At 35.7% G+C, this 14,531-nt stretch overlaps 1 protein-coding gene across 1 annotated transcript in view; it reads left to right on the top strand.

The window, feature by feature from the left end:
* Positions 1–14,531, top strand: part of LOC136038668 (nischarin-like) — a 78,737-nt gene that overhangs the window by 17,847 nt on the left and 46,359 nt on the right. The window lies entirely within an intron of this gene.

Raw genomic sequence — 14,531 nt, 5'->3', positions numbered from 1 at the left:
TGAAACCTAAAACGAGCAGAAATTAAAATGAATAATAAAATCAAGCTTCAAACAAATAGAAATCGGCACTAAATCTGTGTTTATCGCCCCTAAGACCCCAAGACTATGATAAATAGAGGCTGCTAGTACTCCTAAGACCGACCAATACCCAAGAGGCTACTGAAAAATAAGTATTATAGTCTATATATAGTCTGCAAAAAAAATTATAGTTTTCCTTTTTTTTCATTATAAAGGAAAAAAACTAAAACTGCTGGAACCTCCAGAGATTTTGTGTTTCATATATCAATATGTTTTAACAATCAATTTAATTTTACTAGTTTTATTTGTAGTAAATTTGCGTTAATGTTTCTTCCTTTTAGTTACATTCCTATCAAATGTATATAAGATCCCTGACGTATCATTTATTGATGCGCCCATTCAAAAAATTACTTCAGTGAACCAACAGATTACTTTACCTTTTACCTTAGATCCTCCTGTGCCTCTAGAGGTGCTTAGGGCATCCAAAAAGAGTTGCCAGCCATATCTCATCGCGGCGGCCGCCCAGACATCTTCCCGTTTGGTTTGGATTGAGGTATTGAGATTTGCGAGTTCTGCCCGGTAGCTACGTCAAAGGGGGTCTTTTAGGCGTCTTCTTCTTCTGGTACTCCCTGGTAGCCACTGAAGAACGAACTTTAGTAGTTGAGTTTCTGGCATGCGGAATACTTGACCGAGGTATCTCCACTTCCTATATTTGTTTACTTTGGTTACCAGTGGCTGAGATGTCTTCTGTCGTATAGTAGTGTTCGTTACTTTTTGGGACCAGTAGATATTTGGAATGCGCCTTAAGCGTATGTTTTCGAACGCGAGGAGTTTCTTTTCAAGCTGTTAATCTATGTGTTAAGTTTCAGAGCATAGCAAAGCGTTGAAAGGACGTCTCTGTTGAACAGCCTCCGCTTGAGTCCGAGAGAGTACTTTTGGCTGCGCTAAATTTGAGGAAGTTTCCTGAAAGATGCATTAGCCTGGCCGATTTATAGTTTGACATCTTGCTGACACGATCCTGAATTGTGGATAGTAACTCCTAAGTACTTGAACTCCATGACTTGCTCTTTCGTCTGGTTATTGCATTGTAGATTAAGTGGAGATCCAGTGTTGACCATACTTTTTGTTTTGTTGGCAGTTATCTCGAGGCCAAAAGATTCGGCCGCGTCTCTGACTTGGTTAAGATAATGCTGGAGCTTTAGTGCTTTGGAGCTAATATTGCCTTCGTAATTACTAATTGTCGTTTGAAAAATTAATTTCGGGACCTTTTTTTATACTTATTAATGGAAAAGTAATCCAAACCATAAGTATTGACGAAAAAAGTCTGTTAAAGTAGTAAATTTAACTTAACTTGAAAGTCACAGATGTTTTATTCGAAGTAAATTTTTTTCTCCCGTGTAAACTAAATCAGTATTGTGATTTTTTTTTTCTTTGATGTTACCATAAAAAGAAGAAAAAGAGCTGTCCGAACTACATATCTGTTTCAATAAAGCAAAAATTGCACTCTAGTCTTTGTTAGATTTTAGGGTGCTATTGACCCAAATCTTATCTGGCAACTTTCGGTTTTACTTGATTAGTCATTTAGATTTCTATTTGTTTGAAGTTTCAACTTCAACATTTTATATGACTTAATTTCTGCTTGTCTTGCGTCTTAGCATCGCTCTTTACTTCTCTTCGATTTTATTTTTGGAAAAGATATAAAAAAAAATTAGTTATGGTAAAGTTTAAGCGGCTGTAAATTTTAGGTGGTAATCGGAAGGGGGTGCAGGAAATTATTCCGCCCGGTAAATCTGGTTATTTTGGCCAAAAGTACACACTTACTTCTAAACATTTAGGATTTTTGATACCTTGAACCCAAATCTATTTTTCTGCTGCTATGATAATTTGGCTTGATTTTGTCAATTTCTGCACTGCTGCACAAAGTGGCAATAAGGTAAAAAAAGGTAATTTATTAATGCACGATCTGATTTCCTAATTAGAACTGCACAAGAATTAAAAATTTTCTTTGATTGAGCCTTCCCTTTCTTTACTACTACTTTTGATTTCATAGAATCCCCTAATAGATAGGAATTCTAATATACCATAAGTAAATTTCAGTTGATAAATCTTGGTCTAAAAATGCAATTTCCGAGGTATGAAGACTCCCTCCTTCCTTCAAAGGTGCAAGAAAAAATCCACTAACCTTTCCCTTTATTGGTAGTGTGCTAATCAGTTCTGGAATAATTGAATGAAGTTTCAAATGAGTACTCTAGTCGATGCGGTATTATAAATAGTAACCTGTGACAGTCACCTATTTTATAGGGACTGAATAAATTGTAAACTAATTGGCCAGATCAGAATTTCGCCTGTTTCTTTTAATTCTTAAAAAGACGCTAGAAATTTAGTTTTTTGCAAATGGGTCCTCTTACGATATTCAAAGAGCGCTGTTTTTGTGTGATTAGCCCATAAGAAAAAAAAAAAAAAAAAAAACAAGGCTTGTGTGACTTTCTCGTAGAGAAATACGGAGTTCATATTTTCTCTGGTAGTAGAAACCTTGGTTCTGGACTCCTCAAATTCTGTTAAGATAACATCCACTATTGTGTGGCTTCATGCTTTGTTAAATTTCGTAAAATTGATCATTCCAATTACTATCAATAGGTAACTTTGCGCTTAATAAGGTTTATGTATTTGGAATCAGCTTAAAAGTAGATTTTTTATTTGTTCTTTGTTTCTAATTTACATTTGTTAGCGTTTCATTTACTATTGACAAGGAGTACTATCTACCAACCGCTTAAAACCATAGTCGGCTTGTTCACCGTCTGTTACCGGCAAGGTGTTTTCTTTCAAGTAGCACAACTCGAAAGTACAACTTTCTTTGGAAGGTGGAAGAGGTGTTTTCGAAATTTATTTCAGTCTGTCATCAGCAAAGATATCAGGGCTGCCAACATCAGCAAGAACTAAAAAAAAAAAAAAAAAAAAAAAAAAAAAAAAAAAAAAAAAAAAAAAAAAAACGAGAAAAACTTCATAGACGTCCAACTGAAGGTCAAAATATTCTGCCACATATAGAGAGCTCTTGAGCGGGGAATCTGTATTGAAACAGTCAGTCAGAGCTGTCAGAGCTTGCACTCAAAGCTTTATTTTAAATATGAACACTAAATATAACTGACGAACAAGCCACATCAGCACTCTGTGATGAGAAATATCAATTTGCAGAATATTATAAGTATTGATACCTGAGTGGAAAACATATTTCAAACCGAAGCAAGATCTTTTGCTTTTTATCCGAGAATAGTTTGCTGTAGGATATTCGAGATGTCGTAGATTTTGTTTGACGTCTCTTTTAATTTTTACATTTTTATGTAAAAATTCTTTTTTATATTCTGGAACCTAATATATCCTGCAATACCTGCATTCTAAATAATCCCCCTTCTTCCCCAAACCCCAGGTTTGTGCATATGTACATGCCCTACCATTTTTGTTTCATGATAAATCAGTGATTGCTTAGGGATTGGTCCTAAAGGATTAATTTTTAATGATTAAAAATCTCTAAGTTCTAACCATGTTTGTCCTGAATTTAAACTTACTAAGTTATGCTTCACAAATAGATTTAGTCTAAAAATCTTATGAAAAGGTTTTGAGGCTATTGATTTCAAATCTAAAATTGAAGCAGAGGATCGCATCGGCTAAAATCGTATCAAAGGAGTCCAAAATCACAATACAGTAGGTAAACACTTCACAGATGGTGTTTTATTTACACCAAACTGGGTAGTGACTGATTTCTAGGACGTAAAAAATAGATGAAAGACTCGTATAATAATGAATAAATAGATCGAATAAAAGACTCCAAACTCAAATCACATTAAGTGTGCATTGAGTATGCACGGTTGATATATTTACTCCTTTTGGAAATTATAGCCATACGAGGAATTATAATTTATGTGGTTTTTTGGTTTGTGGTTTGTGGTTGTGGTTTGGTGGTTTTGTGGCATTGATAAGGACATCTTTCTTTGATGCAGCAGTAGGGGTTGTCGTTTGGTAACCAATGTAGTGTAGATGGCCTGCTGAGTCCTTTCATACATTGATGTATGCAAAGACCAAAAAGAGGGAGCGGGCTGGAAAGTAAGACATTTATTGAGAATTTTCATCAAGGCCGCATCCAGGAGGGGTTAGGGGGTTTTAAACCCCCTAACCCATGCGAAGTGTTTGTCTGACTCGTAAAATCGTAACAAAAATGAACATAAGCAAATTTTTTATACATTTTTGAAAGTTTTTTTGTACCCCCCCCCCCCAAAAAAAAAAATTGTAAACCTCCCCCCCCTCTCCAAAAAAAAATCTGGATATGACCCTGACCTTGATTTTTTTTTTTATGAATTCAGTATTAACGTACTTCCATGGATTATCTTAATATCATGCTGTAAAGCTTTTTCCCTTTGTTAAAGTTGCATTTTGTAAACTTTTGGGGAAGGGGGGCGCACGCCCGCTCCAATTTACTTGAAGCCCAACTTTTACAGCTTATTCCTGCAGGACTTTGAGAGCATCTATTAGCGGTTGTATGGAGTCAGTAAAGAGCATAAGGTAATCTTTTAAGTCAACGTCGGTCAAGATTCGATCTCCAAATTGGAGGCTTAAATTGATCTGTAGTTTGGGTCATGACGTGATCTGTGACAAAACTAAACAGTTTTGAAGTGGCAGCTCGCCTTTGTCGCAAACCGGTTTCGATTGTAAATAACGTTTATTACACGGTTTTGTATTGCTATACGATTTGATGGTATTGCATGTTGTATGGTATTACATATGGTATTACAAAAATATTATCCTTTTGTTATTATAATATAGAAGCACATAATCAAAGTACAATAAGTGAATATATCACAAATAATGTTTGACTTTCACCAAAGATGGTACTTAAGGACTAATGATATTGTTGAATATAAATCTGAGGTTAATATGTCAATATAGAAGTCTAATATCAAACATACATTTAGCCTAAGTGCAACCTCCATCAATAACATTTTATTTTCACCAGAATTGGAACTTAATGATTCGGGAGGCTGTTGATTAAAAAGCTTGGTCTAAGATTCCATACATAAATTTTAGCATAAAATGATTTTTTTCTGTAAAAGGTAAAGAGTGAATTTAAAACTATATTTTATAATAGTAGAAATTTCTGTAAATGAATTCATGCCTCCTAAAACAAACAGAAATTGCAATCAAGTTAAATTATAGACGGACAGAGCTCACAAAAAAAACAGGGGTGGCGTTGGCTCCCTTCAACCTTAATCCAATTATTGAAGGTTAGAGTATGTAACCTTTGCTTTCACTGCTGAGAGCAAAATATGTATTAGTAGCAGTTTATTCATTACCCACGAGAAGCGAAACGAGCATTGTGGAGCACAAACGATAATAAATGACGGGAAAAGGAAGAGGAAACAAAATGACTTCATACACTATAGAATAAAAAGAAAATAAATTTATCAACTGAAAAAGAAAATGCATAAGAGAATCAAAACTTCGAAGTTGTCATACATAGAGAACCGGTAGGCCATCTATTTAAGACGATATATCGATAAGCTAAACTTATCCACTAATCTTCTGTTTCGGTACCGTCGTAGTAAACAAAGGAAAAACTTACTATATGTAACATATTCCATACGTCGGGTATTTCAAGGTATTTTTCTAAAACAAATGGGTATTACCAGAAAGGAAAAGAATGACTGGAGAACTAAAATGGTACAGACTGCAAAGACCCTTTCGTTTATATTTTCCTTTGTTGGTTGAAATTCTACCATACACACTTAGGTTCTTAACCGCTCGTTTTATCAGGATTGAACTTGTAAAAGGAATGGAGCGACCAAACGAAATTCCCAGCCAATTCGCTAAAATGGAACAATGAAGAGAAGCATTTCCTAAATCAGAAGTGGTCACTTGATAGCAGCTAATATAAAAAATAAAGTCACATAACAAATAAGGGTAAGTTGACAGATCGACGAAGCAAGATACGACTTTGCTTTAGAAAAATTTTCAGTTAGGCTCCTACGGCTTCGATATGGTAAAATAATGTCGTCAGCATGTGCAATATATGACAAACCACGTCATAAAATTCTGAAAATTGAAGAGATCAGAAGCATTGGGCTAGTAGGCAATTAAATATTCTGGGTGACACAAAGGCTCCGTTGACAAAATCTTTTATAAATGGGAATGGGGCCCCAGAGAAGCAGATACACTGTTAGGCAGTAAAACGGATCTTTTGTTTTAAATGCATCTTTTCCTAAGGCGTGTGAGAATATGGTGAGCCCGCAAGCACCTAAAACTACTAGGGAAACCAACCTGCAGAAACATAGAGTCCCACTAAGAATTGCACTAAGTCACACTTAGAATCAATATTCCATGGAGGTTACTGGCACCAGATCGAATTCTCTCAACTGGCAAAGCAGCTTTGGTAGCAGCTTGTGAACATGCAGATGTCTGGTAATAATAAGAGTCGGCACGATAAAAGAATCGTAAATCTATACGACTTACTTGAACACGAACAGAAATGACGTAAATGGCAAGACCGTGTAATAGAATATAACAGTGTAATGGGAATGATAGTATACTGTGGAATTTCATCATGCTTCCAAGTATGCTTATTGAACCCCTTAGATTTGGAGGGAAGAGGTTGAATTGTCATCAAATAAAAGAAATCAAATTTTAGAATCAGGTGGTCATCGTAATTTGTTTCTTCATCGAAGTTGATGGCTGAGCCAATTAATAGCGTGCTTTATTTCCTCTTCAATGCCCTTTTCGTTCTGTAAAAAGACGTTTCCTGTCACCTGCTAAGATCCAGCTAAAATTATTAGACCGGGAATTTTCTAGTAAAGATTTGAGTCTTTAGCAACATGTGACAAATAGAGTCATAGAGGCGATATTGCGGCTATCGCAAGGAAGGTATGAATTTACTCAGAAAATACTGCCACACTGAATCGTAGGAACGTAACATAGATGGTGATAAAAGCGCGTGGATGAAAATCGCCAGACCGCCTGATTGTTGTCCTTTATACAGTTTTTTTTTCTTATAGCCAAAAAAAGAGAATACTGCCAAAATTTTATGAATTTTTTGATAACATTATTTTTTGCATCAAGCGAATTAATCTCATTAATGTAATATGGTTTAAACCTGCATTAACGGTATTTTTCTTTTATATTCATTCTTTTCACATGTATAAGTTTTAGTAGGTTAAATCATGCTTTCAATTTGGGCTATTTATTAGTTTTAAGCAAAGCACAAACGATACTAACGTATCGGGGGCCATGAGGGACGGCAAAATAACACTTCTTTGTTATATTAGGTTTAAAGCATATCTGATGTTTTAAGTAGTTTTACTTTTAAAAAAGACCTCGTTTTCGTCAGTGTTTTTTTTTTCTTCTAAATTGATACCTTTGAGATGTGTAAGAAACAAAACAAACACACTATCAACTAAACAATATTTTCAAATTAATCATTTTATATAGTTTTAAGTTAATAGTAAATAACATTCTTACGTTTAAAGAAATTTGGGACAGATGGAAGTGCCACCCTTATTTGTGGTGAGACTAGATAAGTTTGAGACAGATGGCAGTGCCACCCTTATTTGTGGTGATATAGGTACGTTTTTCGTTTAGCTTTATTGTTGAATTTCTTTTTGTTTTATTTTTTTCTTCAGGTATACTAATATCCGCTCATTTTCAGTTATAAGTAATGAATTAAAAAAGATTTGAAGAACATGGCTGTTTATGAGTTGACCGATAACAGTGCCTGTGTGGTCAGACTGTGTGGTCTGTTACAGTTTGAATACTTGTTAAGGCAAAACTATAATCATAATGGCTCGAAAAAAAAATGAAGCAAGGGGGAGTGGAGTAAATATTTAACTAGAAGAGACTAAAAACGACAATTTTTGAATGTTACAATGGACGTGATATTTGTTCTGCGTGTAATATCGGCTTTTATAAAATATTTTCTGTAACCATTTGGATTGTTGTATCAAATTCGGTTTTTATACGATTTTGCAGCGAACCATCTACATTATAATAAAAATGACTAGTCCTGATAATTTCTTTCTGGGGGCTTGGAATCTTTCTGTACATACTCGGACGCTATACCGCGGATACAACTGATTAATGTTGCAAAACTCGGTTCAAATTCTACCTGTGACAGGGTTCCTGGTTTGAACACTGTAGTAAGATTTTTGACACATTGAATCACGCAGTTCACTCTTGGTTTGCTACTCTCTGTTCTTATGTACTGCTTTCGACGACGTCTCAAAGTCATATGTCTCTTTTTTCTGTATATCGTATTGTTGGGAGTGTTAAGAGCCTAAATTCGAAATCTTGTGATCTTGATGGTTATTTTTTAGTTATGTTTGTCTACGTCTTTGATGCCAGATTCTTTTTTGTCTATGAGTGTTACTCTAATTCTTAAGTGTTCTTAAGATCCAACTAATTGTGCTTCATATAGGTTTGTTACAGTAGCTTGGTAAAAGGTAAAAGAAGGTAAAGGACACGGCACTAGTTCAAACCGGCGATGCTGATCTGCGTTTCAAGGCCCTTCAGCCAGGAAGTGCAATGGGGGGGCTGGGGGCAAGCCATCCTGTGGTTTTACACACCCTTCCTTTTTACCTTTTCCAGATTTCTCCTGGTAGCTATTTACAGTTGGGTCAGCTCTGGCTGAGCTTACAGAGTCACGCCACTGACCCCTGTCCCAAACCAAATAACTGGCCACACCAGGAATCGAACCCCCGCCCTTCGGACAAAGGATACCTAATCCAGCGTGTCGACCACTCGGCTGGGACCGCTTCACAGTAGCTTGTTATTTAAATAAAGTTTTTCAATATGTTCTAGTTTTTGAAATCCTTCCTAAAGTTGATTATCTGTCAGATGAGTTTTGTTTTAAACCGTATATAGGATGTCAAACTGCATATCCTGTGCTCACCTTGTTAAAACTAGAATGATGCCTCTGAAGTCCACTTATGTGAACTAGATGTCTCTAAAGGCCCTGATTCAGTTTGCTATCGTCAATTATGGCCTTTATAATCGTACTATGCGTAAATTCCTTTGTTAAATTTGTCCATCGGTTCTCGTATGCTAATTTCTTTGTTCGACCCCGGTCTGGAGACATTTATTTTTGGAATATATCTATTCAATCTGATGTTCGACAAGGCGTGTCCTATCTCCATACCTTTTGGATTCGTGTCTTTATTCCGTGCTTTTTTGTATTATTTGATGGTGTATTACCAGTCTAACAAATTTGGCATATATTGCTTGAGAGAATGATGTATTACTCATTACGTTTTATCCGTACTAAGTTTACCGTAGCGACGCTGACCCAGCTTATGTTTAATCTTATGAAGAATTAAAAGTGAAACTGAAGACTATAAAGTTTGTATATTTAGTTTTTAATCCTAAACTGCAATGTATTGATTTAGATCGCTGATCCTTTTCAATTCAATTCAGTTTTTGTTGTTGTTGTTGTGCCGGCTTGGGATTAATGTTTGCTCTTCTGTTTCTACTACCCGTTCTAGTTTACTTGCTGACATTAAGTATAATCTGAAAGTAGATTATGAAAAAACAGTCCCTAACTGGAGTTTGGTTTTCCTGTAAAGCCTTGATAAGACTTTATTCAGCGTATTTTGGCCATTCTATACTTTCTGTCCCAGTTTGATTGGTAGTGATATTCAGAATATAGGTTTTTTTCTTTATTAACACCTCGGTGGTGTTTACACTACTAATACTCACAATGCACTACTGCATCAAGCCACCTATGGCCAACACAGCTACGCACGCTCCTCCTCCGCGCCAATCTATTCGAAGCCTCCCTCTTCATACCCTCCCAGGAAGTCCGTATCTCTTTTAAATCTTTCTTTTTGACATCCTCCCACCCAAACCGTGGACGATCTGCTTTCTGTTTAGCCCTAGACGGTTGGCCGAAAAGGATAATTTTCGGCAATTTGTCATCCTTCATCCCATAGATCCATAGAAGGTGCCCTAGCCATCTCAACCTTTCTCTCATGATAGCCCTATAAAATGGGGTTGAACCATAATTTTCGTACAGCCTGCTGTTTGAAATACGGTTAGTCAGCCCGCTCCCCAGAACAATCCGTAGGCAATTTCTCTGGAAAACATCTAGCTAATCTTCGTCCGCTTTTCGGAGCACCCATTGCGCAGAGCGATATTTGACCACTGTCATCACCGTAGCTTCCAATATTCTAATCTTGGTTTGCAGATTTATCTTCCTATTCTTCTAAAAAATTTAACAGAAAAAAACACCCTGAGTCTTGGCTATTATACTTTTAACGTTTTCATAGCTCCCAACGTGTTTACTAATAATACTACCAAGGTAAGTGAAGCTGTCCACCTGATCAGTCTTTTCGTTACCCAACGTTACCTTTTCACCTTCACTTATTCCTAGTCTTAGTGACTCAATCTTCTTAACATTAATTTTCTAACCTATTTTAGCACCCTGAATTCGCTAAACCTCTAAAAGCTCATTCGTTTTGTACACACTTTCATCTAGGATGCTTAAATCACCAGCTATTGTAAGTCCAGGAGAGTTTTTCCTCCCCATTTGATGCCATTGCCTTTCTTGTGCTCCTTAAGACAAAGTCCATCAAAATGATCCAAATAAAAGGTTATACAACATAACCCTACTTTACTAATCATTTAATGCCGAACAAGCTGATAATCTAATATCCTACCTTAACCAAAGCAGTGCCATTCTTGTACATAGCTCTAATCATTTTAATGTATTTGTCTGGTATGCCATACAACGATAAGACCTTCTCTAAAGCTCCTTCTATCAAAAGAATCGAACGCTTGCTCATAATCTATAAAACTGAGGACCAAAGATCTTTGTTACCTCAGGCACCTCTCAATTACTAGCCTAAGAGTGAAAATTTGGTCGATACATCCTATACCTTTCCTAAAACCACACTGTTCTTCTCTCATAGCTTTGTTTACAGCGTATCTCAGTCCAAAAGTGTCATATTACTAAGTTTCCCACTTACAGAGGCCAGACTGATGCCTCAATGGTTACCACACTCACTCTTATTACCTTTCTTATACTGTGGTTTAATTAAGGTTATCCTAAAATCGCTAGGTACTTCCCCTTTTTCAATAATCATATTCATAATCTTCAGTAACTTATTTCTAACCTCAGAGCCACCATATTTATGAAACTCATTTACCACACTATCAGCACCTGGAGCCTTATTATTTCTTAATCCTTTTTGGTACTGTCGCTAATTGTTTCTCTCAAAACAAATCTTCCGTCATATCCAACGTATGAAAAACTTTTTCATTTTCCGGTAAATCTTTTCCCGCAGCTATATTTCGGTTTAGTACATTCTCAAAATGTTCTGCCCTTGTGTCTTTAGCTCTTTCCTTATCACTAATTGTGACCCTATTCCTATCTTTAACTTGAAAAGTCCAGATTGACCCCCCCCCTCTCAATTTATTAACATGCCACTACAATTTGTTACTAATATGTCTTTTAGCTGCATCTTCCAGATCCTCGACAATTTTATCCATGGTCTCCACTTCACGCCTCCTTAGTTCATATTTTAAAGTTTTCTCCACTTTCTTTACATTCCTTTTGTTTTATTATGGTCTATCACTCAGGTAGTTCTTGTAAATGCCCTTCTGCTCTCTATTGAACGTAAAGCTTTTTCACTAATATTCCTAGCTGTGCTCCTAACTTTCTTCGCTAAAACACCATCAGCAACTTCACAAGTTGTTTTCCTAAAATTATTCCATCCATCTTCCACACTGTCAAATTTTTAACTCTCCAGTTTAGTATTCAACTGTTCTTGGAAAATTTCTCTCAAATTCTGATCCTGTAGTTTACCAGCATCATAACTCGGCAAGTAGTCACCCTTCTGTGATTTCAGCTTTAAATTAACCCTAGACACTATTAGATGGTGATCTTTACTTTTAACAACATTAACAGAACTCCTATATACCCTAGTATCTTGTATTGATCCTGCCAGTCTTCGGTTTAGAATAATATAATCAATAAAGTTTGCTGTCTTACCATCACATGAATACCATGTTAACTTATGTGCCAGACTGTTATACCTACAAAATTGCAGCAGTCTGTAGCCATTACTATTTTCTTATCCTAAACCACCAGCTTGGGCGTTTTGTAAAAGTCTGTTAAAAATGAAATAAACCTGTTTCGGTGAATATGGCTGCCTGTTAGTGTACCTGATCTTAACTTACTGTTTATTGAAATATATCCTTTTCACGACCCTGTCCCTGAGCTGCTTTGGGAAAAAGACATTGAAAAATGCTATTGAGCTTTCCTTTGTGACTAGTTTGTTTGTGGATTTCCCTTGAGAGCCATTTCCCTAAAGAACCATTGAACATTAGTCTCTCATTTCATTTTTAAAGGAAAGAAAGGGTTTGAATACGAATCTGAATGCAAAATCTGAGTGTAAGGTTTATCAGATGCTGTTAATTGTACATATACCTTATTTTTCAGTTCATGGAGAACTGTGAAAGTATTTTTCATTTGTTGGTAAATTTGCTGGCTAGAGGCAGAGCTCTGTGGAAATTTGTTTTCAACGGAAACCGGGCCAGGTCCAGGGAGTAGGTTAGATGTTGTTGCTACTCCTAGTTCTCGTACAGATTAGGATTTATTTCCTTTACTTCCCAAATTTTATTATGTTCCTTTGAAAAATATGTGGAAATTTTATTGATTCATTTATTAGTGTTAAACAATTTAACAAACATTCGAAACAATTAAATCATAAGGCTCAAAGGCAAAGCTTGAGGGAGTCAAATGTTGAAATCTCACACATTAATAAAGGAGAATAAGGGAAGGACACATAAAGACCACTTAATGAAATACACGCTTGTTACGATACAAGGAGGAAATGTTGAATTAAAATGCAATAGTTGTGGGCATCAAGTCATGGCTAATTGTAGAAAAAGCCGAGACGGATAGTCCAATTGAGTGGGAAACAAATCTGGCATTAATCCCCCCCCCCCTTATTAGGATTGTATAAAAATGATATTAGTTCATTTGTTAATAGATATGTCAATCTATTATCCGTCCATGCGTCATTGCTAGGGCAGTAGAACCAAGGTAGATAGTCAAAGAGCTAAGATAGTGATGGAACCTACAGTTTTCTAAGTGTTTGGTAGTACCTATAGTTTCCAAGGGGTGGACCTTGTTTTTTGACAGGTTAGAATTTAGGGCTGTGGAACAAAGCTCGGGATTTTAGTGACGGAGCTAATATCGACTGAAAGAGAAAGCTTACTTTGTTGTTGCTAGATAACACACTGAGCTATTCTATAGAAATCTAATTTCGCTGTGATTATTGAAAAAGCAAAGCTTAAATCGCTGTTGCTATTTATTATCCAGTTTAGATTTCATTTTGATACAGGAAATATCGCACTAGCAATCCTGTTTGCATAGACTAATCAAAATGATAACACAAACAAGGAGTGTAATATTTTTTGTTGCCAGTTATTCTTACACCACCCCCCTCACTATATGTGTATGGTACGTTCACTATGTTGGTTGTTTATTCCGTGAAACTTGCCTCCATACTCATACTCCGCCCCCACCGCACTCCTAACATGAATAAAACTAAGAAGAACGGTGTTGCATTGCCGTTATGGGAACGTATTTTTGACTGGATCTTTAGGAGTACATTCCAGACAGATTTACCCTTTTGATCCCTTCTCTTGGCGTCTCTGGCGGAAGCAGATTAGAAAATCTTGCTTTATCTACAGGGTGTCCATATAAAGTGTTACAAATCAGTATCTGCAAAACGGAACTTCACTGCTGGGATCCTTTCCTCTAATGCTGATCTAACTTAGAGGGACATATATAAACCATAAAGTTTGTACATCGTTTTGCCAAAAACGAAAGAGAGTATTTAATACGTTTTCTTCGAAAACAAGCCAGAAAGTGATACATATTCTTCTAGAAGATGTTAATGCGTTTGTGGACCACTGATTGCATTTGTAAAGGGATATTTACTTCATAAAAGGTTTACGAGACCGGCTATGATTGGAACAAAACAACTTTCTCTTTCAAAAAAGGTTTATGACTCACTATATTAAGTGAAAAATGGGCTAAATCTAAATAAATTGAATAAATTTATTGAGCAATTAAACTAAAAAAAAGTATTCCGCTAAATAAACCAACCATAAACTACAATCACAAAGAAAAGGAATAAAAATAGATAAATTAAAAGAGGCAGAAAAACCGTTTAATGTACTAACTATTAACCAAATGGAAATAAAGATAAATTAAAACACTTAATTCTCAAAATGAAATTCATAAACTAACTGTAGATAATACAAATACATTTTTTGAGATGAAAAATCGGGTAACACCATTTGGTGATTTAATTAGAATTAAGTTATTCAATTTTACGACAAGTTCTTGCTTTATTTTAAAAGCTACCCTTATTGTAATAAAATAGTTACCTCAAAGGCGTTTATTTTTAGAAATTGAATTATTTTAAATCAAATACACCAAAATATATTTATTTAATATTAACATTGTG

Source organism: Artemia franciscana, chromosome 18 (genome assembly GCF_032884065.1).
Source record: "Artemia franciscana chromosome 18, ASM3288406v1, whole genome shotgun sequence".
In the NCBI taxonomy this organism is placed as follows: domain Eukaryota; kingdom Metazoa; phylum Arthropoda; class Branchiopoda; order Anostraca; family Artemiidae; genus Artemia; species Artemia franciscana.
The sequence above is the reverse complement of the archived record's forward strand: the minus strand, read 5'-3'. Positions and strand labels throughout refer to the sequence as shown.